This window comes from Balaenoptera ricei, chromosome 2, assembly GCF_028023285.1.
Source record: "Balaenoptera ricei isolate mBalRic1 chromosome 2, mBalRic1.hap2, whole genome shotgun sequence".
Lineage (NCBI taxonomy): Eukaryota > Metazoa > Chordata > Mammalia > Artiodactyla > Balaenopteridae > Balaenoptera > Balaenoptera ricei.
Window position 1 is genome coordinate 55,934,533 of NC_082640.1, and position 21,773 is coordinate 55,956,305.

General features: G+C 54.9%; 8 non-coding genes across 8 annotated transcripts; all 8 read right to left on the minus strand.

The window, feature by feature from the left end:
• Nucleotides 1-163: 163 nt before the first annotated feature.
• Nucleotides 164-256, minus strand: LOC132361782 (small nucleolar RNA SNORD116). The gene has a single exon (XR_009502050.1). It is a non-coding gene; the product is annotated as a small nucleolar RNA SNORD116 (small nucleolar RNA).
• A 2,666-nt stretch (nucleotides 257-2,922) lies between these two features.
• On the minus strand, nucleotides 2,923-3,015 carry LOC132361054 (small nucleolar RNA SNORD116). Its single transcript, XR_009501369.1, has one exon. It is a non-coding gene; the product is annotated as a small nucleolar RNA SNORD116 (small nucleolar RNA).
• A 2,687-nt stretch (nucleotides 3,016-5,702) lies between these two features.
• Nucleotides 5,703-5,795, minus strand: LOC132361783 (small nucleolar RNA SNORD116). The gene has a single exon (XR_009502051.1). It is a non-coding gene; the product is annotated as a small nucleolar RNA SNORD116 (small nucleolar RNA).
• A 2,667-nt stretch (nucleotides 5,796-8,462) lies between these two features.
• LOC132361055 (small nucleolar RNA SNORD116) lies at nucleotides 8,463-8,555 on the minus strand. Its single transcript, XR_009501370.1, has one exon. It is a non-coding gene; the product is annotated as a small nucleolar RNA SNORD116 (small nucleolar RNA).
• A 2,687-nt stretch (nucleotides 8,556-11,242) lies between these two features.
• Nucleotides 11,243-11,335, minus strand: LOC132361784 (small nucleolar RNA SNORD116). Its single transcript, XR_009502052.1, has one exon. It is a non-coding gene; the product is annotated as a small nucleolar RNA SNORD116 (small nucleolar RNA).
• A 2,667-nt stretch (nucleotides 11,336-14,002) lies between these two features.
• On the minus strand, nucleotides 14,003-14,095 carry LOC132361056 (small nucleolar RNA SNORD116). Its single transcript, XR_009501371.1, has one exon. It is a non-coding gene; the product is annotated as a small nucleolar RNA SNORD116 (small nucleolar RNA).
• Nucleotides 14,096-16,782: 2,687 nt separating this feature from the next.
• LOC132361786 (small nucleolar RNA SNORD116) lies at nucleotides 16,783-16,875 on the minus strand. Its single transcript, XR_009502054.1, has one exon. It is a non-coding gene; the product is annotated as a small nucleolar RNA SNORD116 (small nucleolar RNA).
• Nucleotides 16,876-19,543: 2,668 nt separating this feature from the next.
• On the minus strand, nucleotides 19,544-19,636 carry LOC132361057 (small nucleolar RNA SNORD116). Its single transcript, XR_009501372.1, has one exon. It is a non-coding gene; the product is annotated as a small nucleolar RNA SNORD116 (small nucleolar RNA).
• Between the last annotated feature and the right edge of the window lie 2,137 nt (nucleotides 19,637-21,773).

The following is a 21,773-nucleotide window of genomic DNA, read 5'->3' on the forward strand; positions in this document are numbered from 1 at the left end:
GACCGGGGATTCATAGATGACCCAGCTTATGGGCAGACATGGTCGACCCTCAGACAGGAGCCCCTCCAATGCTGGAGCCCTTAGTGGGGTTTGCATGCCTGTCAGCAGGGGACGTTGGCCCTCACTCCTAACTGTCCCATACTCCCGAGACAGGAAACGTGCTGGACCTCACTTTCGATGAGGAGACGGTAGAGCGTTCTCACTCATTTTGTTCAGATTTTCCAAGGAATGCATACAAGGGTGTCATCATCGATCCAAGCACATGCTGGGAGGCTGCAGAACACAAAAGGGAAGGCCGTGGGTCTCTGCAGAGGAGCCATGACCTGGAAGTACACCAACTGCCTGGGGAATCCACAGTCCTCAGGCCACTCAGCAAGACCAACAATCAATCCACTCTTGCAACCATTGGGCCCATCTGTGGAAATCCTAATATCCAATGGCACATCTTAGTATGGGTGAATGCCTACCGTCCTGAGCTATCCACAGCCTTGCTCGGCAACGTGCACCCGCCCCACTTTGTCCAGTTCTCCTTAGCATATCCAGTCATCAGACAACGCGAAGGTCTTCTTCTCTTTGCCGACAGCCAGCCTTACTCTGCAACTGCACCTGAGAAGTGGACAGAAATCAGGCAGGTTTCTGAATTGCACAAGGGTCCTCAGAGAACATGATTTTTGGGAACACTTAACCTGGGCGTGAGCCTAGAACCTGCTTCCCAAGTACCACTGTCCCTTACCGAAAACTGATTGTGTGTCTCACAGCACGACTGAAGGAAGTTACGCACGTACATTGCTCGGTGTGTGAGACGCTGTATGTGTGTATTCACACGTGTGGGCGTGTGTGACTGTGACTGTGCACGAGGATGCGTTTGTGGATACCTGTGGGTGCCGCTAAATACGTGTCTTGGTCTCTGGGTGTCCCTGTGGCCCTCTGCAGACGCTTCTAACAGTAAACGTCATAGTTTATACACAGCACCCTGGTTGGACCCCCAACTGAAAGGAGAAAGACCCCTGTCAGCTTCATGAGGCCGCATGCGAACTTTGAACCCCAGGCTGTCAAAATAGGCCACAGACTCCCGCTCTCCCACAGCCACGCCTTCTGACCAAAGCACAAAGACTGGACGAGACCTCCCTCCCGGCCGTGGGTGTCACACCTATGTGGACCTGGAGATCCTGCCACCTACCACCACATCTGATGTGCCCTTGGGGTCACTCCCAGTGCTCCCGGAAGCAAGGTAACCTCCCATGGGCAGGCTGACACCAACCTGCAGTTGCCGACAGGTAAGATGCAGCCCGGCACTTCTCAAGGGGTTAACGGACTTTGGCCCAAGTGCCTCGTCTCGCCAACTAGACCAAATCACTTCCCATGACCCCGTGGGAATGCCCTCAATGGGAAGTGTTGGGCTTCAGCAACCATGACACAGGTTGGAACCCCACAGCGGAAATTAGGCCACCTTCCCGGCCACGTATAGGCAAGCTTCCAACTGGTAGGCTTTGCGGCCCTGACCACTGAGGAAACGCTCAAACGCTACACAGCCTCGTCCTAAGTGCCCTCCTCCTGCCTGCAGGGCGACTCGACTCTACTTGAAGCCACAGACATCATGTGAACACGGAGACACTGAACAGCAGGGAAGACACACCGCAAGCCTGTCTGCTTTGATGATGCCCACCCCACCCCATGCATCCTGGCAATTCTCCACTGCCACGGCGACACTACCGAGGCACTCACAGTGATCAAAGGCACTGTCCCCGACGACCACAGACAGACTTTCAACGGAAAACCTTTGCCACACGAGGGGACCTGGAAACTTGAAAGGGCACAGTGGCTGTCCACGACAGTGCGCCTGGCGTCGCAACAGTGCCCCCACCTCTGTCCCCACAACGGACTGCTCCAGGTAAACCTCTGGCTGTTCGCAAGCCGAGTCATACCCCCCGGGAGAAGCACTTTCGCTTTGCACATTCCCAAACAACGGAACGATTAGGCCAAAGGGGATGTTCGCATAACTAAACATCCTCCAAGGAGGCCAGCAGAGACGCGTCACCATGTCAATCTTCTTTACGTCTCGCAAGACACCCTTTGGGTGTCTTTCCTCTGGCAATGGGATTCCAACTCTACACAGGTTACCTACCTCACCTCATCCACTTGAACTGCCAAAGCCATCCCCTCCATAGGCAGCTGATGCCAGCCCATCACGAACATGACACATCCTTGGGAAGCCGAGGCCAGCACCTGCAACCCAGTTATGATAGCCTATTCCACGACATCACAAAGGACATGTCCTCATCTTCCCTTCCCTTCCTGTACGGGCCATCAGTGATCCACGCAGGTTTAAATTCAGCACTCATTCCTCTCCCCACTCCACGATGACCCACTTGGCATCAACACTGTGCCGGGAGTTAAAGTAGAGAAGCAAACAAGGGCAGCAGCGAGGCCTAATCCATCAGCCCCTTTCCGCCGATGCCCAACCGAGCTCACCCCCGCCAATTGCTCCAGCCTCACTAGGCACTCAAGAAGCTCACCGTGAAAAACGCAAGAACAGGGAGGGCCACAGGCCTGGCCTGAGGTTCCAGGCACCAACCAGGGACGCTTGCTCATTTTGGCTTCCAGAATCAACCCCCAAAATGGCATGCACGAAGCGTGATCCTGGCCAAAACTCACCTCCCAACTGCAAGCTAACTGGGCCTAGACCAGCACACACTCTGACTCTTAAGACCAGCAGGAAAACCTGCCCCCTCGCATTCCCTCAACAGCCATTCAGCAGGGACCCGGGTTTCACAGATAACACAGCTTATGTGCAGACACGGTCAACCCTCAGAAAGGAGCCCCTCCAATACTGGAGTCCTTGGTGGTGTTTGCATGCATGTCGGCGGGGGACGCTGGCCCTCATTCCTAACTGTCCTCTCCCCCTGAGAGAGGAAACGTGCTGAACCTCAGTTTCGATGACGAGACGGTAGAGTGTTCTCACTCATTTGGTCCAGATTTTCCAAGGAATGCATGCAAGGGTGTCATCATCAATCCAAGCACATGCTGGGACACTGCAGAACACAACCGGAGTCTGCGCGGGACTCTGTACAGGAGCCATGAGCCTGGGCTACCCCAAAAGCCTGGAGAATCCACAGCCCTCAGGCCACTCAGCAAGGGGAACAATCAATCCACTCCTGCAACCATTGGGCCTGTCTGAGGAAAACCTAATATCTAATGGCACATCTTGGGGTGCTTTAATACCTACCATCCTGAGTTATCCACGAACACACTCAGGGACATGGGCCCGCCTCACTTTTTCCACTTCTTCTTAGCACCTCCAGTCATCAGAGCACACGAAGGTCTTGTTTGTGTCGACGGCCAGCCTTTCCCAGCAACTGCACCTGAGAAGTGGACAGAAATCACTGAGGCTTCATAAGTGGACCGGTGTCCTCACAGGACATGATCCATAAAAACATTTACCTGGCCTTGAGCTCTGAAACTGCTTCCCAAGGACCTCTAACCCTTACCGAGAATTGACTGCATGTCTGATAGTACGACTGCAGGAAGTTACGCACATATGTTGGCCGGTGTCTGAGAGGCTGTATGTGTGTGTTCACGCGTGTGGGCGTGTGTGACTGTGACTGCGCATGCGGACGTGCTTGTGGGTTCCTCTGTGTGCCGCTGCATACGCGTCTTGGTCTCTGTGTGTCCCTATGGCCCTGTGAAGAGGAGTCCAACAATAAAAGAAAGAGTTTATACACAGCACCCTGGTGAGACCCCTAACTGAAAGGAGAAAGAATCCTGTCAGCTTTAAGAGGCCGCAGACACACTTTGACCCCCAGGGGCTGTTGAAATAGTCCACGGACTCCCGCTCTCCTACAGCCACGCCTTCTGACCAAAACACAAAGCCTCGACGAGACCTGCCTCCGGGCCTTGGCTGTGACATCGACATGCACCTCGAGACTCTGTCAGCTACCAGTATATCTGATGGGCATTTGGGGTCACTCGCAGCACTTCCGGAAGCAAGGGAACTCCCATGGTCGGGCCGACACCGACCGGCAGCTGTCTGCTGCCAAGATGCAGTCTGAAAACACTCAAGGGGCTAACGAACGTGGGCCCACGTGCCACTTCTCGCCAACTAGGCCTAATCACTTTCCATTGACCCGTGGGAATGCCCACCACAGGAAGTGGTGGGCTTCAGCCACCATGACCCATGTCGGATCCCCACGGCGGAAACTAGTCCACATTCCCAGCCACGTCTCAGGCAGCTCCCATCTTGAATGTTCACGGCCCTGACCCCTAAGGAAACGCTCAAACCCTTGAAAGCCTCGTCCTACATGCCCTCCTCCAGCCCACAGGGCGACACGACCCTACTGGAAACCACAAACATCTTCAGAACACGGGAACACTGAACACCAGGGAAGACAGACCGCAAGCCTGTCTCCTTGGTTGATGCTGATCCCACACCATGCATCCTGGAAATTCTCCACTGCCACAGTGACACTACCGAGTAACTCACAGTGATCAAAGGCATGGTCCCCGAGGACCACAGACAGACTTTCAAAGGAAGACCTCTGCCATGCGAGGGAACTTGGAAGCCTGAAAGGGAACAGTGGCTGGCCACGGCAGCACAGCAGGCATGGCAATGGGGCCCCCATCTCTGCCCCACCAATGGACTGCTCCAGATAAACCTCTGGCTGTTCGAAAGGCCTGCGTGCTACACCGGCCGGTCGCGTCATTCCCCCACGGGAGAAACACTTTCGCTTTACACATTGCCAAACAAGGGAACAAAGCGGCCAAAGGGGATGTTCGCATAACTCAACTACCTGCAAGGAGGCCGGCACAGACGCCTCACCATGTCGATCTTCTCTACTTCCCGCAAGACACCCTTTGGGTGTCATTCCTCGGGCAACGGGATCGCAACTCTACACAGCTTACCTACCTCAACTCACCCACTTGAACTGCCAAAGCCATCCGCTCCATAGGCAGCTTATGCCAGCCCATCACGAACAAGACACATTCTTGGGAAGCCGAGGCCAGCGCCTGCAACCCAATGATGACAACCCATCCCACGACATCACACAGGACCTTTCCTCATGATACCTTACCTTTCTCTCCAGGCCAGCAGACACCACCCAGGCTGAAATGCTTCACTCGATCCACACCCCACTCCACGAAGATCCACTTAGCGCCAACAGTGTGCCGGCAACTTCAGCAGAGGAGCTGACAGGGGCAGCACTGAGGCCTAAACCATCAGCCCCCTTCCGCCATCGCCCAACTCCAGCCCACGCCCGCCCACTGCTCCAGCCACGCGGGGCAGTCAAGAACCTCACTGCATGAAACACAACAACAGAGAGGGCCACAGGCCTGGCCTGAGGCTCCAGGCTCCAACCAGGGAAGCTTGCTCATGTTGGCTTCCATAATCAACCTCGGAAGCGGCATGCACAAAGTGTGATCCTGTCCAAAAATCACCTCTCCAAGCTGCAAGCTTACTGGGTCTATACCAGAACACACTCCGACCCTGAAGACTAGCAGGAAAGCCTGCCCTCTTGCATTCCCTCAACGGCCTTTTAGCAGGGACCGGGGATTCATAGATGACCCAGCTTATGGGCAGACATGGTCGACCCTCAGACAGGAGCCCCTCCAATGCTGGAGCCATTAGTGGGGTTTGCATGCCTGTCAGCAGGGGACGTTGGCCCTCACTCCTAACTGTCCCATACTCCCGAGACAGGAAACGTGCTGGACCTCACTTTCGATGAGGAGACGGTAGAGCGTTCTCACTCATTTTGTTCAGATTTTCCAAGGAATGCATACAAGGGTGTCATCATCGATCCAAGCACATGCTGGGAGGCTGCAGAACACAAAAGGGAAGGCCGTGGGTCTCTGCAGAGGAGCCATGACCTGGAAGTACACCAACTGCCTGGGGAATCCACAGTCCTCAGGCCACTCAGCAAGACCAACAATCAATCCACTCTTGCAACCATTGGGCCCATCTGTGGAAATCCTAATATCCAATGGCACATCTTAGTATGGGTGAATGCCTACCGTCCTGAGCTATCCACAGCCTTGCTCGGCAACGTGCACCCGCCCCACTTTGTCCAGTTCTCCTTAGCATATCCAGTCATCAGACAACGCGAAGGTCTTCTTCTCTTTGCCGACAGCCAGCCTTACTCTGCAACTGCACCTGAGAAGTGGACAGAAATCAGGCAGGTTTCTGAATTGCACAAGGGTCCTCAGAGAACATGATTTTTGGGAACACTTAACCTGGGCGTGAGCCTAGAACCTGCTTCCCAAGTACCACTGTCCCTTACCGAAAACTGATTGTGTGTCTCACAGCACGACTGAAGGAAGTTACGCACGTACATTGCTCGGTGTGTGAGACGCTGTATGTGTGTATTCACACGTGTGGGCGTGTGTGACTGTGACTGTGCACGAGGATGCGTTTGTGGATACCTGTGGGTGCCGCTAAATACGTGTCTTGGTCTCTGGGTGTCCCTGTGGCCCTCTGCAGACGCTTCTAACAGTAAACGTCATAGTTTATACACAGCACCCTGGTTGGACCCCCAACTGAAAGGAGAAAGACCCCTGTCAGCTTCATGAGGCCGCATGCGAACTTTGAACCCCAGGCTGTCAAAATAGGCCACAGACTCCCGCTCTCCCACAGCCACGCCTTCTGACCAAAGCACAAAGACTGGACGAGACCTCCCTCCCGGCCGTGGGTGTCACACCTATGTGGACCTGGAGATCCTGCCACCTACCACCACATCTGATGTGCCCTTGGGGTCACTCCCAGTGATCCCGGAAGCAAGGTAACCTCCCATGGGCAGGCTGACACCGACCTGCAGTTGCCGACAGGCAAGATGCAGCCTGGCACTTCTCAAGGGGTTAACGGACTTCGGCCCAAGTGCCTCGTCTCGCCAACTAGACCAAATCACTTCCCATGACCCCGTGGGAATGCCCTCAATGGGAAGTGTTGGGCTTCAGCAACCATGACACAGATTGGAACCCCACAGCGGAAATTAGGCCACCTTCCCGGCCACGTATAGGCAAGCTTCCAACTGGTAGGCTTTGCGGCCCTGACCACTGAGGAAACGCTCAAACGCTACACAGCCTCGTCCTAAGTGCCCTCCTCCTGCCTGCAGGGCGACTCGACTCTACTTGAAGCCACAGACATCATGTGAACACGGAGACACTGAACAGCAGGGAAGACACACCGCAAGCCTGTCTGCTTTGATGATGCCCACCCCACCCCATGCATCCTGGCAATTCTCCACTGCCACGGCGACACTACCGAGGCACTCACAGTGATCAAAGGCACTGTCCCCGAGGACCACAGACAGACTTTCAACGGAAAACCTTTGCCACACGAGGGGACCTGGAAACTTGAAAGGGCACAGTGGCTGTCCACGACAGTGCGCCTGGCGTCGCAACAGTGCCCCCACCTCTGTCCCCCCAACGGACTGCTCCAGGTAAACCTCTGGCTGTTCGCAAGCTGAGTCATGCCCCCCCGGGAGAAGCACTTTCGCTTTGCACATTCGCAAACAAGGGAACAAAGCAGCCCAAGGGGATGTTCGCATAACTAAACATCCTCCAAGGAGGCCAGCAGAGACGCGTCACCATGTCAATCTTCTTTACGTCTCGCAAGACACCCTTTGGGTGTCTTTCCTCTGGCAATGGGATTCCAACTCTACACAGGTTACCTACCTCACCTCATCCACTTGAACTGCCAAAGCCATCCCCTCCATAGGCAGCTGATGCCAGCCCATCACGAACATGACACATTCTTGGGAAGCCGAGGCCAGCACCTGCAACCCAGTTATGATAGCCTATTCCACGACATCACAAAGGACATGTCCTCATCTTCCCTTCCCTTCCTGTACGGGCCATCAGTGATCCACGCAGGTTTAAATTCAGCACTCATTCCTCTCCCCACTCCACGATGACCCACTTGGCATCAACACTGTGCCGGGAGTTAAAGTAGAGAAGCAAACAAGGGCAGCAGCGAGGCCTAATCCATCAGCCCCTTTCCGCCGATGCCCAACCGAGCTCACCCCCGCCAATTGCTCCAGCCTCACTAGGCACTCAAGAAGCTCACCGTGAAAAACGCAAGAACAGGGAGGGCCACAGGCCTGGCCTGAGGTTCCAGGCACCAACCAGGGACGCTTGCTCATTTTGGCTTCCAGAATCAACCCCCAAAATGGCATGCACGAAGCGTGATCCTGGCCAAAACTCACCTCCCAACTGCAAGCTAACTGGGCCTAGACCAGCACACACTCTGACTCTTAAGACCAGCAGGAGAACCTGCCCCCTCGCATTCCCTCAACAGCCATTCAGCAGGGACCCGGGTTTCACAGATAACACAGCTTATGTGCAGACACGGTCAACCCTCAGAAAGGAGCCCCTCCAATACTGGAGTCCTTGGTGGTGTTTGCATGCATGTCGGCGGGGGACGCTGGCCCTCATTCCTAACTGTCCTCTCCCCCTGAGAGAGGAAACGTGCTGAACCTCAGTTTCGATGACGAGACGGTAGAGTGTTCTCACTCATTTGGTCCAGATTTTCCAAGGAATGCATGCAAGGGTGTCATCATCAATCCAAGCACATGCTGGGACACTGCAGAACACAACCGGAGTCTGCGCGGGACTCTGTACAGGAGCCATGAGCCTGGGCTACCCCAAAAGCCTGGAGAATCCACAGCCCTCAGGCCACTCAGCAAGGGGAACAATCAATCCACTCCTGCAACCATTGGGCCTGTCTGAGGAAAACCTAATATCTAATGGCACATCTTGGGGTGCTTTAATACCTACCATCCTGAGTTATCCACGAACACACTCAGGGACATGGGCCCGCCTCACTTTTTCCACTTCTTCTTAGCACCTCCAGTCATCAGAGCACACGAAGGTCTTGTTTGTGTCGACGGCCAGCCTTTCCCAGCAACTGCACCTGAGAAGTGGACAGAAATCACTGAGGCTTCATAAGTGGACCGGTGTCCTCACAGGACATGATCCATAAAAACATTTACCTGGCCTTGAGCTCTGAAACTGCTTCCCAAGGACCTCTAACCCTTACCGAGAATTGACTGCATGTCTGATAGTACGACTGCAGGAAGTTACGCACATATGTTGGCCGGTGTCTGAGAGGCTGTATGTGTGTGTTCACGCGTGTGGGCGTGTGTGACTGTGACTGCGCATGCGGACGTGCTTGTGGGTTCCTCTGTGTGCCGCTGCATACGCGTCTTGGTCTCTGTGTGTCCCTATGGCCCTGTGAAGAGGAGTCCAACAATAAAAGAAAGAGTTTATACACAGCACCCTGGTGAGACCCCTAACTGAAAGGAGAAAGAATCCTGTCAGCTTTAAGAGGCCGCAGACACACTTTGACCCCCAGGGGCTGTTGAAATAGTCCACGGACTCCCGCTCTCCTACAGCCACGCCTTCTGACCAAAACACAAAGCCTCGACGAGACCTGCCTCCGGGCCTTGGCTGTGACATCGACATGCACCTCGAGACTCTGTCAGCTACCAGTATATCTGATGGGCATTTGGGGTCACTCGCAGCACTTCCGGAAGCAAGGGAACTCCCATGGTCGGGCCGACACCGACCGGCAGCTGTCTGCTGCCAAGATGCAGTCTGAAAACACTCAAGGGGCTAACGAACGTGGGCCCACGTGCCACTTCTCGCCAACTAGGCCTAATCACTTTCCATTGACCCGTGGGAATGCCCACCACAGGAAGTGGTGGGCTTCAGCCACCATGACCCATGTCGGATCCCCACGGCGGAAACTAGTCCACATTCCCAGCCACGTCTCAGGCAGCTCCCATCTTGAATGTTCACGGCCCTGACCCCTAAGGAAATGCTCAAACCCTTGAAAGCCTCGTCCTACATGCCCTCCTCCAGCCCACAGGGCGACACGACCCTACTGGAAACCACAAACATCTTCAGAACACGGGAACACTGAACACCAGGGAAGACAGACCGCAAGCCTGTCTCCTTGGTTGATGCTGATCCCACACCATGCATCCTGGAAATTCTCCACTGCCACAGTGACACTACCGAGTAACTCACAGTGATCAAAGGCATGGTCCCCGAGGACCACAGACAGACTTTCAAAGGAAGACCTCTGCCATGCGAGGGAACTTGGAAGCCTGAAAGGGAACAGTGGCTGGCCACGGCAGCACAGCAGGCATGGCAATGGGGCCCCCATCTCTGCCCCACCAATGGACTGCTCCAGATAAACCTCTGGCTGTTCGAAAGGCCTGCGTGCTACACCGGCCGGTCGCGTCATTCCCCCACGGGAGAAACACTTTCGCTTTACACATTGCCAAACAAGGGAACAAAGCGGCCAAAGGGGATGTTCGCATAACTCAACTACCTGCAAGGAGGCCGGCACAGACGCCTCACCATGTCGATCTTCTCTACTTCCCGCAAGACACCCTTTGGGTGTCATTCCTCGGGCAACGGGATCGCAACTCTACACAGCTTACCTACCTCAACTCACCCACTTGAACTGCCAAAGCCATCCGCTCCATAGGCAGCTTATGCCAGCCCATCACGAACAAGACACATTCTTGGGAAGCCGAGGCCAGCGCCTGCAACCCAATGATGACAACCCATCCCACGACATCACACAGGACCTTTCCTCATGATACCTTACCTTTCTCTCCAGGCCAGCAGACACCACCCAGGCTGAAATGCTTCACTCGATCCACACCCCACTCCACGAAGATCCACTTAGCGCCAACAGTGTGCCGGCAACTTCAGCAGAGGAGCTGACAGGGGCAGCACTGAGGCCTAAACCATCAGCCCCCTTCCGCCATCGCCCAACTCCAGCCCACGCCCGCCCACTGCTCCAGCCACGCGGGGCAGTCAAGAACCTCACTGCATGAAACACAACAACAGAGAGGGCCACAGGCCTGGCCTGAGGCTCCAGGCTCCAACCAGGGAAGCTTGCTCATGTTGGCTTCCATAATCAACCTCGGAAGCGGCATGCACAAAGTGTGATCCTGTCCAAAAATCACCTCTCCAAGCTGCAAGCTTACTGGGTCTATACCAGAACACACTCCGACCCTGAAGACTAGCAGGAAAGCCTGCCCTCTTGCATTCCCTCAACGGCCTTTTAGCAGGGACCGGGGATTCATAGATGACCCAGCTTATGGGCAGACATGGTCGACCCTCAGACAGGAGCCCCTCCAATGCTGGAGCCCTTAGTGGGGTTTGCATGCCTGTCAGCAGGGGACGTTGGCCCTCACTCCTAACTGTCCCATACTCCCGAGACAGGAAACGTGCTGGACCTCACTTTCGATGAGGAGACGGTAGAGCGTTCTCACTCATTTTGTTCAGATTTTCCAAGGAATGCATACAAGGGTGTCATCATCGATCCAAGCACATGCTGGGAGGCTGCAGAACACAAAAGGGAAGGCCGTGGGTCTCTGCAGAGGAGCCATGACCTGGAAGTACTCCAACTGCCTGGGGAATCCACAGTCCTCAGGCCACTCAGCAAGACCAACAATCAATCCACTCTTGCAACCATTGGGCCCATCTGTGGAAATCCTAATATCCAATGGCACATCTTAGTATGGGTGAATGCCTACCGTCCTGAGCTATCCACAGCCTTGCTCGGCAACGTGCACCCGCCCCACTTTGTCCAGTTCTCCTTAGCATATCCAGTCATCAGACAACGCGAAGGTCTTCTTCTCTTTGCCGACAGCCAGCCTTACTCTGCAACTGCACCTGAGAAGTGGACAGAAATCAGGCAGGTTTCTGAATTGCACAAGGGTCCTCAGAGAACATGATTTTTGGGAACACTTAACCTGGGCGTGAGCCTAGAACCTGCTTCCCAAGTACCACTGTCCCTTACCGAAAACTGATTGTGTGTCTCACAGCACGACTGAAGGAAGTTACGCACGTACATTGCTCGGTGTGTGAGACGCTGTATGTGTGTATTCACACGTGTGGGCGTGTGTGACTGTGACTGTGCACGAGGATGCGTTTGTGGATACCTGTGGGTGCCGCTAAATACGTGTCTTGGTCTCTGGGTGTCCCTGTGGCCCTCTGCAGACGCTTCTAACAGTAAACGTCATAGTTTATACACAGCACCCTGGTTGGACCCCCAACTGAAAGGAGAAAGACCCCTGTCAGCTTCATGAGGCCGCATGCGAACTTTGAACCCCAGGCTGTCAAAATAGGCCACAGACTCCCGCTCTCCCACAGCCACGCCTTCTGACCAAAGCACAAAGACTGGACGAGACCTCCCTCCCGGCCGTGGGTGTCACACCTATGTGGACCTGGAGATCCTGCCACCTACCACCACATCTGATGTGCCCTTGGGGTCACTCCCAGTGATCCCGGAAGCAAGGTAACCTCCCATGGGCAGGCTGACACCGACCTGCAGTTGCCGACAGGCAAGATGCAGCCTGGCACTTCTCAAGGGGTTAACGGACTTCGGCCCAAGTGCCTCGTCTCGCCAACTAGACCAAATCACTTCCCATGACCCCGTGGGAATGCCCTCAATGGGAAGTGTTGGGCTTCAGCAACCATGACACAGATTGGAACCCCACAGCGGAAATTAGGCCACCTTCCCGGCCACGTATAGGCAAGCTTCCAACTGGTAGGCTTTGCGGCCCTGACCACTGAGGAAACGCTCAAACGCTACACAGCCTCGTCCTAAGTGCCCTCCTCCTGCCTGCAGGGCGACTCGACTCTACTTGAAGCCACAGACATCATGTGAACACGGAGACACTGAACAGCAGGGAAGACACACCGCAAGCCTGTCTGCTTTGATGATGCCCACCCCACCCCATGCATCCTGGCAATTCTCCACTGCCACGGCGACACTACCGAGGCACTCACAGTGATCAAAGGCACTGTCCCCGAGGACCACAGACAGACTTTCAACGGAAAACCTTTGCCACACGAGGGGACCTGGAAACTTGAAAGGGCACAGTGGCTGTCCACGACAGTGCGCCTGGCGTCGCAACAGTGCCCCCACCTCTGTCCCCCCAACGGACTGCTCCAGGTAAACCTCTGGCTGTTCGCAAGCTGAGTCATGCCCCCCCGGGAGAAGCACTTTCGCTTTGCACATTCGCAAACAAGGGAACAAAGCAGCCCAAGGGGATGTTCACATAACTAAACATCCTCCAAGGAGGCCAGCAGAGACGCGTCACCATGTCAATCTTCTTTACGTCTCGCAAGACACCCTTTGGGTGTCTTTCCTCTGGCAATGGGATTCCAACTCTACACAGGTTACCTACCTCACCTCATCCACTTGAACTGCCAAAGCCATCCCCTCCATAGGCAGCTGATGCCAGCCCATCACGAACATGACACATCCTTGGGAAGCCGAGGCCAGCACCTGCAACCCAGTTATGATAGCCTATTCCACGACATCACAAAGGACATGTCCTCATCTTCCCTTCCCTTCCTGTACGGGCCATCAGTGATCCACGCAGGTTTAAATTCAGCACTCATTCCTCTCCCCACTCCACGATGACCCACTTGGCATCAACACTGTGCCGGGAGTTAAAGTAGAGAAGCAAACAAGGGCAGCAGCGAGGCCTAATCCATCAGCCCCTTTCCGCCGATGCCCAACCGAGCTCACCCCCGCCAATTGCTCCAGCCTCACTAGGCACTCAAGAAGCTCACCGTGAAAAACGCAAGAACAGGGAGGGCCACAGGCCTGGCCTGAGGTTCCAGGCACCAACCAGGGACGCTTGCTCATTTTGGCTTCCAGAATCAACCCCCAAAATGGCATGCACGAAGCGTGATCCTGGCCAAAACTCACCTCCCAACTGCAAGCTAACTGGGCCTAGACCAGCACACACTCTGACTCTTAAGACCAGCAGGAGAACCTGCCCCCTCGCATTCCCTCAACAGCCATTCAGCAGGGACCCGGGTTTCACAGATAACACAGCTTATGTGCAGACACGGTCAACCCTCAGAAAGGAGCCCCTCCAATACTGGAGTCCTTGGTGGTGTTTGCATGCATGTCGGCGGGGGACGCTGGCCCTCATTCCTAACTGTCCTCTCCCCCTGAGAGAGGAAACGTGCTGAACCTCAGTTTCGATGACGAGACGGTAGAGTGTTCTCACTCATTTGGTCCAGATTTTCCAAGGAATGCATGCAAGGGTGTCATCATCAATCCAAGCACATGCTGGGACACTGCAGAACACAACCGGAGTCTGCGCGGGACTCTGTACAGGAGCCATGAGCCTGGGCTACCCCAAAAGCCTGGAGAATCCACAGCCCTCAGGCCACTCAGCAAGGGGAACAATCAATCCACTCCTGCAACCATTGGGCCTGTCTGAGGAAAACCTAATATCTAATGGCACATCTTGGGGTGCTTTAATACCTACCATCCTGAGTTATCCACGAACACACTCAGGGACATGGGCCCGCCTCACTTTTTCCACTTCTTCTTAGCACCTCCAGTCATCAGAGCACACGAAGGTCTTGTTTGTGTCGACGGCCAGCCTTTCCCAGCAACTGCACCTGAGAAGTGGACAGAAATCACCGAGGCTTCATAAGTGGACCGGTGTCCTCACAGGACATGATCCATAAAAACATTTACCTGGCCTTGAGCTCTGAAACTGCTTCCCAAGGACCTCTAACCCTTACCGAGAATTGACTGCATGTCTGATAGTACGACTGCAGGAAGTTACGCACATATGTTGGCCGGTGTCTGAGAGGCTGTATGTGTGTGTTCACGCGTGTGGGCGTGTGTGACTGTGACTGCGCATGCGGACGTGCTTGTGGGTTCCTCTGTGTGCCGCTGCATACGCGTCTTGGTCTCTGTGTGTCCCTATGGCCCTGTGAAGAGGAGTCCAACAATAAAAGAAAGAGTTTATACACAGCACCCTGGTGAGACCCCTAACTGAAAGGAGAAAGAATCCTGTCAGCTTTAAGAGGCCACAGACACACTTTGACCCCCAGGGGCTGTTGAAATAGTCCACGGACTCCCGCTCTCCTACAGCCACGCCTTCTGACCAAAACACAAAGCCTCGACGAGACCTGCCTCCGGGCCTTGGCTGTGACATCGACATGCACCTCGAGACTCTGTCAGCTACCAGTATATCTGATGGGCATTTGGGGTCACTCGCAGCACTTCCGGAAGCAAGGGAACTCCCATGGTTGGGCCGACACCGACCGGCAGCTGTCTGCTGCCAAGATGCAGTCTGAAAACACTCAAGGGGCTAACGAACGTGGGCCCACGTGCCACTTCTCGCCAACTAGGCCTAATCACTTTCCATTGACCCGTGGGAATGCCCACCACAGGAAGTGGTGGGCTTCAGCCACCATGACCCATGTCGGATCCCCACGGCGGAAACTAGTCCACATTCCCAGCCACGTCTCAGGCAGCTCCCATCTTGAATGTTCACGGCCCTGACCCCTAAGGAAACGCTCAAACCCTTGAAAGCCTCGTCCTACATGCCCTCCTCCAGCCCACAGGGCGACACGACCCTACTGGAAACCACAAACATCTTCAGAACACGGGAACACTGAACACCAGGGAAGACAGACCGCAAGCCTGTCTCCTTGGTTGATGCTGATCCCACACCATGCATCCTGGAAATTCTCCACTGCCACAGTGACACTACCGAGTAACTCACAGTGATCAAAGGCATGGTCCCCGAGGACCACAGACAGACTTTCAAAGGAAGACCTCTGCCATGCGAGGGAACTTGGAAGCCTGAAAGGGAACAGTGGCTGGCCACGGCAGCACAGCAGGCATGGCAATGGGGCCCCCATCTCTGCCCCACCAATGGACTGCTCCAGATAAACCTCTGGCTGTTCGAAAGGCCTGCGTGCTACACCGGCCGGTCGCGTCATTCCCCCACGGGAGAAACACTTTCGCTTTACACATTGCCAAACAAGGGAACAAAGCGGCCAAAGGGGATGTTCGCATAACTCAACTACCTGCAAGGAGGCCGGCACAGACGCCTCACCATGTCGATCTTCTCTACTTCCCGCAAGACACCCTTTGGGTGTCATTCCTCGGGCAATGGGATCGCAACTCTACACAGCTTACCTACCTCAACTCACCCACTTGAACTGCCAAAGCCATCCGCTCCATAGGCAGCTTATGCCAGCCCATCACGAACAAGACACATTCTTGGGAAGCCGAGGCCAGCGCCTGCAACCCAATGATGACAACCCATCCCACGACATCACACAGGACCTTTCCTCATGATACCTTACCTTTCTCTCCAGGCCAGCAGACACCACCCAGGCTGAAATGCTTCACTCGATCCACACCCCACTCCACGAAGATCCACTTAGCGCCAACAGTGTGCCGGCAACTTCAGCAGAGGAGCTGACAGGGGCAGCACTGAGGCCTAAACCATCAGCCCCCTTCCGCCATCGCCCAACTCCAGCCCACGCCCGCCCACTGCTCCAGCCACGCGGGGCAGTCAAGAACCTCACTGCATGAAACACAACAACAGAGAGGGCCACAGGCCTGGCCTGAGGCTCCAGGCTCCAACCAGGGAAGCTTGCTCATGTTGGCTTCCATAATCAACCTCGGAAGCGGCATGCACAAAGTGTGATCCTGTCCAAAAATCACCTCTCCAAGCTGCAAGCTTACTGGGTCTCTACCAGAACACACTCCGACCCTGAAGACTAGCAGGAAAGCCTGCCCTCTTGCATTCCCTCAACGGCCTTTTAGCAGGGACCGGGGATTCATAGATGACCCAGCTTATGGGCAGACATGGTCGACCCTCAGACAGGAGCCCCTCCAATGCTGGAGCCCTTAGTGGGGTTTGCATGCCTGTCAGCAGGGGACGTTGGCCCTCACTCCTAACTGTCCCATACTCCCGAGACAGGAAACGTGCTGGACCTCACTTTCGATGAGGAGACGGTAGAGCGTTCTCACTCATTTTGTTCAGATTTTCCAAGGAATGCATACAAGGGTGTCATCATCGATCCAAGCACATGCTGGGAGGCTGCAGAACACAAAAGGGAAGGCCGTGGGTCTCTGCAGAGGAGCCATGACCTGGAAGTACTCCAACTGCCTGGGGAATCCACAGTCCTCAGGCCACTCAGCAAGACCAACAATCAATCCACTCTTGCAACCATTGGGCCCATCTGTGGAAATCCTAATATCCAATGGCACATCTTAGTATGGGTGAATGCCTACCGTCCTGAGCTATCCACAGCCTTGCTCGGCAACGTGCACCCGCCCCACTTTGTCCAGTTCTCCTTAGCATATCCAGTCATCAGACAACGCGAAGGTCTTCTTCTCTTTGCCGACAGCCAGCCTTACTCTGCAACTGCACCTGAGAAGTGGACAGAAATCAGGCAGGTTTCTGAATTGCACAAGGGTCCTCAGAGAACATGATTTTTGGGAACACTTAACCTGGGCGTGAGCCTAGAACCTGCTTCCCAAGTACCACTGTCCCTTACCGAAAACTGATTGTGTGTCTCACAGCACGACTGAAGGAAGTTACGCACGTACATTGCTCGGTGTGTGAGACGCTGTATGTGTGTATTCACACGTGTGGGCGTGTGTGACTGTGACTGTGCACGAGGATGCGTTTGTGGATACCTGTGGGTGCCGCTAAATACGCGTCTTGGTCTCTGGGTGTCCCTGTGGCCCTCTGCAGACGCTTCTAACAGTAAACGTCATAGTTTATACACAGCACCCTGGTTGGACCCCCAACTGAAAGGAGAAAGACCCCTGTCAGCTTCATGAGGCCGCATGCGAACTTTGAACCCCAGGCTGTCAAAATAGGCCACAGACTCCCGCTCTCCCACAGCCACGCCTTCTGACCAAAGCACAAAGACTGGACGAGACCTCCCTCCCGGCCGTGGGTGTCACACCTATGTGGACCTGGAGATCCTGCCACCTACCACCACATCTGATGTGCCCTTGGGGTCACTCCCAGTGATCCCGGAAGCAAGGTAACCTCCCATGGGCAGGCTGACACCGACCTGCAGTTGCCGACAGGCAAGATGCAGCCTGGCACTTCTCAAGGGGTTAACGGACTTCGGCCCAAGTGCCTCGTCTCGCCAACTAGACCAAATCACTTCCCATGACCCCGTGGGAATGCCCTCAATGGGAAGTGTTGGGCTTCAGCAACCATGACACAGATTGGAACCCCACAGCGGAAATTAGGCCACCTTCCCGGCCACGTATAGGCAAGCTTCCAACTGGTAGGCTTTGCGGCCCTGACCACTGAGGAAACGCTCAAACGCTACACAGCCTCGTCCTAAGTGCCCTCCTCCTGCCTGCAGGGCGACTCGACTCTACTTGAAGCCACAGACATCATGTGAACACGGAGACACTGAACAGCAGGGAAGACACACCGCAAGCCTGTCTGCTTTGATGATGCCCACCCCACCCCATGCATCCTGGCAATTCTCCACTGCCACGGCGACACTACCGAGGCACTCACAGTGATCAAAGGCACTGTCCCCGAGGACCACAGACAGACTTCCAACGGAAAACCTTTGCCACACGAGGGGACCTGGAAACTTGAAAGGGCACAGTGGCTGTCCACGACAGTGCGCCTGGCGTCGCAACAGTGCCCCCACCTCTGTCCCCCCAATGGACTGCTCCAGGTAAACCTCTGGCTGTTCGCAAGCTGAGTCATGCCCCCCCCCGGGAGAAGCACTTTCGCTTTGCACATTCGCAAACAAGGGAACAAAGCAGCCCAAGGGGATGTTCGCATAACTAAACATCCTCCAAGGAGGCCAGCAGAGACGCGTCACCATGTCAATCTTCTTTACGTCTCGCAAGACACCCTTTGGGTGTCTTTCCTCTGGCAATGGGATTCCAACTCTACACAGGTTACCTACCTCACCTCATCCACTTGAACTGCCAAAGCCATCCCCTCCATAGGCAGCTGATGCCAGCCCATCACGAACATGACACATCCTTGGGAAGCCGAGGCCAGCACCTGCAAACCAGTTATGATAGCCTATTCCACGACATCACAAAGGACATGTCCTCATCTTCCCTTCCCTTCCTGTACGGGCCATCAGTGATCCACGCAGGTTTAAATTCAGCACTCATTCCTCTCCCCACTCCACGATGACCCACTTGGCATCAACACTGTGCCGGGAGTTAAAGTAGAGAAGCAAACAAGGGCAGCAGCGAGGCCTAATCCATCAGCCCCTTTCCGCCGATGCCCAACCGAGCTCACCCCCGCCCATTGCTCCAGCCTCACTAGGCACTCAAGAAGCTCACCGTGAAAAACGCAAGAACAGGGAGGGCCACAGGCCTGGCCTGAGGTTCCAGGCACCAACCAGGGACGCTTGCTCATTTTGGCTTCCAGAATCAACCCCCAAAATGGCATGCACGAAGCGTGATCCTGGCCAAAACTCACCTCCCAACTGCAAGCTAACTGGGCCTAGACCAGCACACACTCTGACTCTTAAGACCAGCAGAGAACCTGCCCCCTCGCATTCCCTCAACAGCCATTCAGCAGGGACCCGGGTTTCACAGATAACACAGCTTATGTGCAGACACGGTCAACCCTCAGAAAGGAGCCCCTCCAATACTGGAGTCCTTGGTGGTGTTTGCATGCATGTCGGCGGGGGACGCTGGCCCTCATTCCTAACTGTCCTCTCCCCCTGAGAGAGGAAACGTGCTGAACCTCAGTTTCGATGACGAGACGGTAGAGTGTTCTCACTCATTTGGTCCAGATTTTCCAAGGAATGCATGCAAGGGTGTCATCATCAATCCAAGCACATGCTGGGACACTGCAGAACACAACCGGAGTCTGCGCGGGACTCTGTACAGGAGCCATGAGCCTGGGCTACCCCAAAAGCCTGGAGAATCCACAGCCCTCAGGCCACTCAGCAAGGGGAACAATCAATCCACTCCTGCAACCATTGGGCCTGTCTGAGGAAAACCCAATATCTAATGGCACATCTTGGGGTGCTTTAATACCTACCATCCTGAGTTATCCACGAACACACTCAGGGACATGGGCCCGCCTCACTTTTTCCACTTCTTCTTAGCACCTCCAGTCATCAGAGCACACGAAGGTCTTGTTTGTGTCGACGGCCAGCCTTTCCCAGCAACTGCACCTGAGAAGTGGACAGAAATCACCGAGGCTTCATAAGTGGACCGGTGTCCTCACAGGACATGATCCATAAAAACATTTACCTGGCCTTGAGCTCTGAAACTGCTTCCCAAGGACCTCTAACCCTTACCGAGAATTGACTGCATGTCTGATAGTACGACTGCAGGAAGTTACGCACATATGTTGGCCGGTGTCTGAGAGGCTGTATGTGTGTGTTCACGCGTGTGGGCGTGTGTGACTGTGACTGCGCATGCGGACGTGCTTGTGGGTTCCTCTGTGTGCCGCTGCATACGCGTCTTGGTCTCTGTGTGTCCCTATGGCCCTGTGAAGAGGAGTCCAACAATAAAAGAAAGAGTTTATACACAGCACCCTGGTGAGACCCCTAACTGAAAGGAGAAAGAATCCTGTCAGCTTTAAGAGGCCACAGACACACTTTGACCCCCAGGGGCTGTTGAAATAGTCCACGGACTCCCGCTCTCCTACAGCCACGCCTTCTGACCAAAACACAAAGCCTCGACGAGACCTGCCTCCGGGCCTTGGCTGTGACATCGACATGCACCTCGAGACTCTGTCAGCTACCAGTATATCTGATGGGCATTTGGGGTCACTCGCAGCACTTCCGGAAGCAAGGGAACTCCCATGGTTGGGCCGACACCGACCGGCAGCTGTCTGCTGCCAAGATGCAGTCTGAAAACACTCAAGGGGCTAACGAACGTGGGCCCACGTGCCACTTCTCGCCAACTAGGCCTAATCACTTTCCATTGACCCGTGGGAATGCCCACCACAGGAAGTGGTGGGCTTCAGCCACCATGACCCATGTCGGATCCCCACGGCGGAAACTAGTCCACATTCCCAGCCACGTCTCAGGCAGCTCCCATCTTGAATGTTCACGGCCCTGACCCCTAAGGAAACGCTCAAACCCTTGAAAGCCTCGTCCTACATGCCCTCCTCCAGCCCACAGGGCGACACGACCCTACTGGAAACCACAAACATCTTCAGAACACGGGAACACTGAACACCAGGGAAGACAGACCGCAAGCCTGTCTCCTTGGTTGATGCTGATCCCACACCATGCATCCTGGAAATTCTCCACTGCCACAGTGACACTACCGAGTAACTCACAGTGATCAAAGGCATGGTCCCCGAGGACCACAGACAGACTTTCAAAGGAAGACCTCTGCCATGCGAGGGAACTTGGAAGCCTGAAAGGGAACAGTGGCTGGCCACGGCAGCACAGCAGGCATGGCAATGGGGCCCCCATCTCTGCCCCACCAATGGACTGCTCCAGATAAACCTCTGGCTGTTCGAAAGGCCTGCGTGCTACACCGGCCGGTCGCGTCATTCCCCCACGGGAGAAACACTTTCGCTTTACACATTGCCAAACAAGGGAACAAAGCGGCCAAAGGGGATGTTCGCATAACTCAACTACCTGCAAGGAGGCCGGCACAGACGCCTCACCATGTCGATCTTCTCTACTTCCCGCAAGACACCCTTTGGGTGTCATTCCTCGGGCAATGGGATCGCAACTCTACACAGCTTACCTACCTCAACTCACCCACTTGAACTGCCAAAGCCATCCGCTCCATAGGCAGCTTATGCCAGCCCATCACGAACAAGACACATTCTTGGGAAGCCGAGGCCAGCGCCTGCAACCCAATGATGACAACCCATCCCACGACATCACACAGGACCTTTCCTCATGATACCTTACCTTTCTCTCCAGGCCAGCAGACACCACCCAGGCTGAAATGCTTCACTCGATCCACACCCCACTCCACGAAGATCCACTTAGCG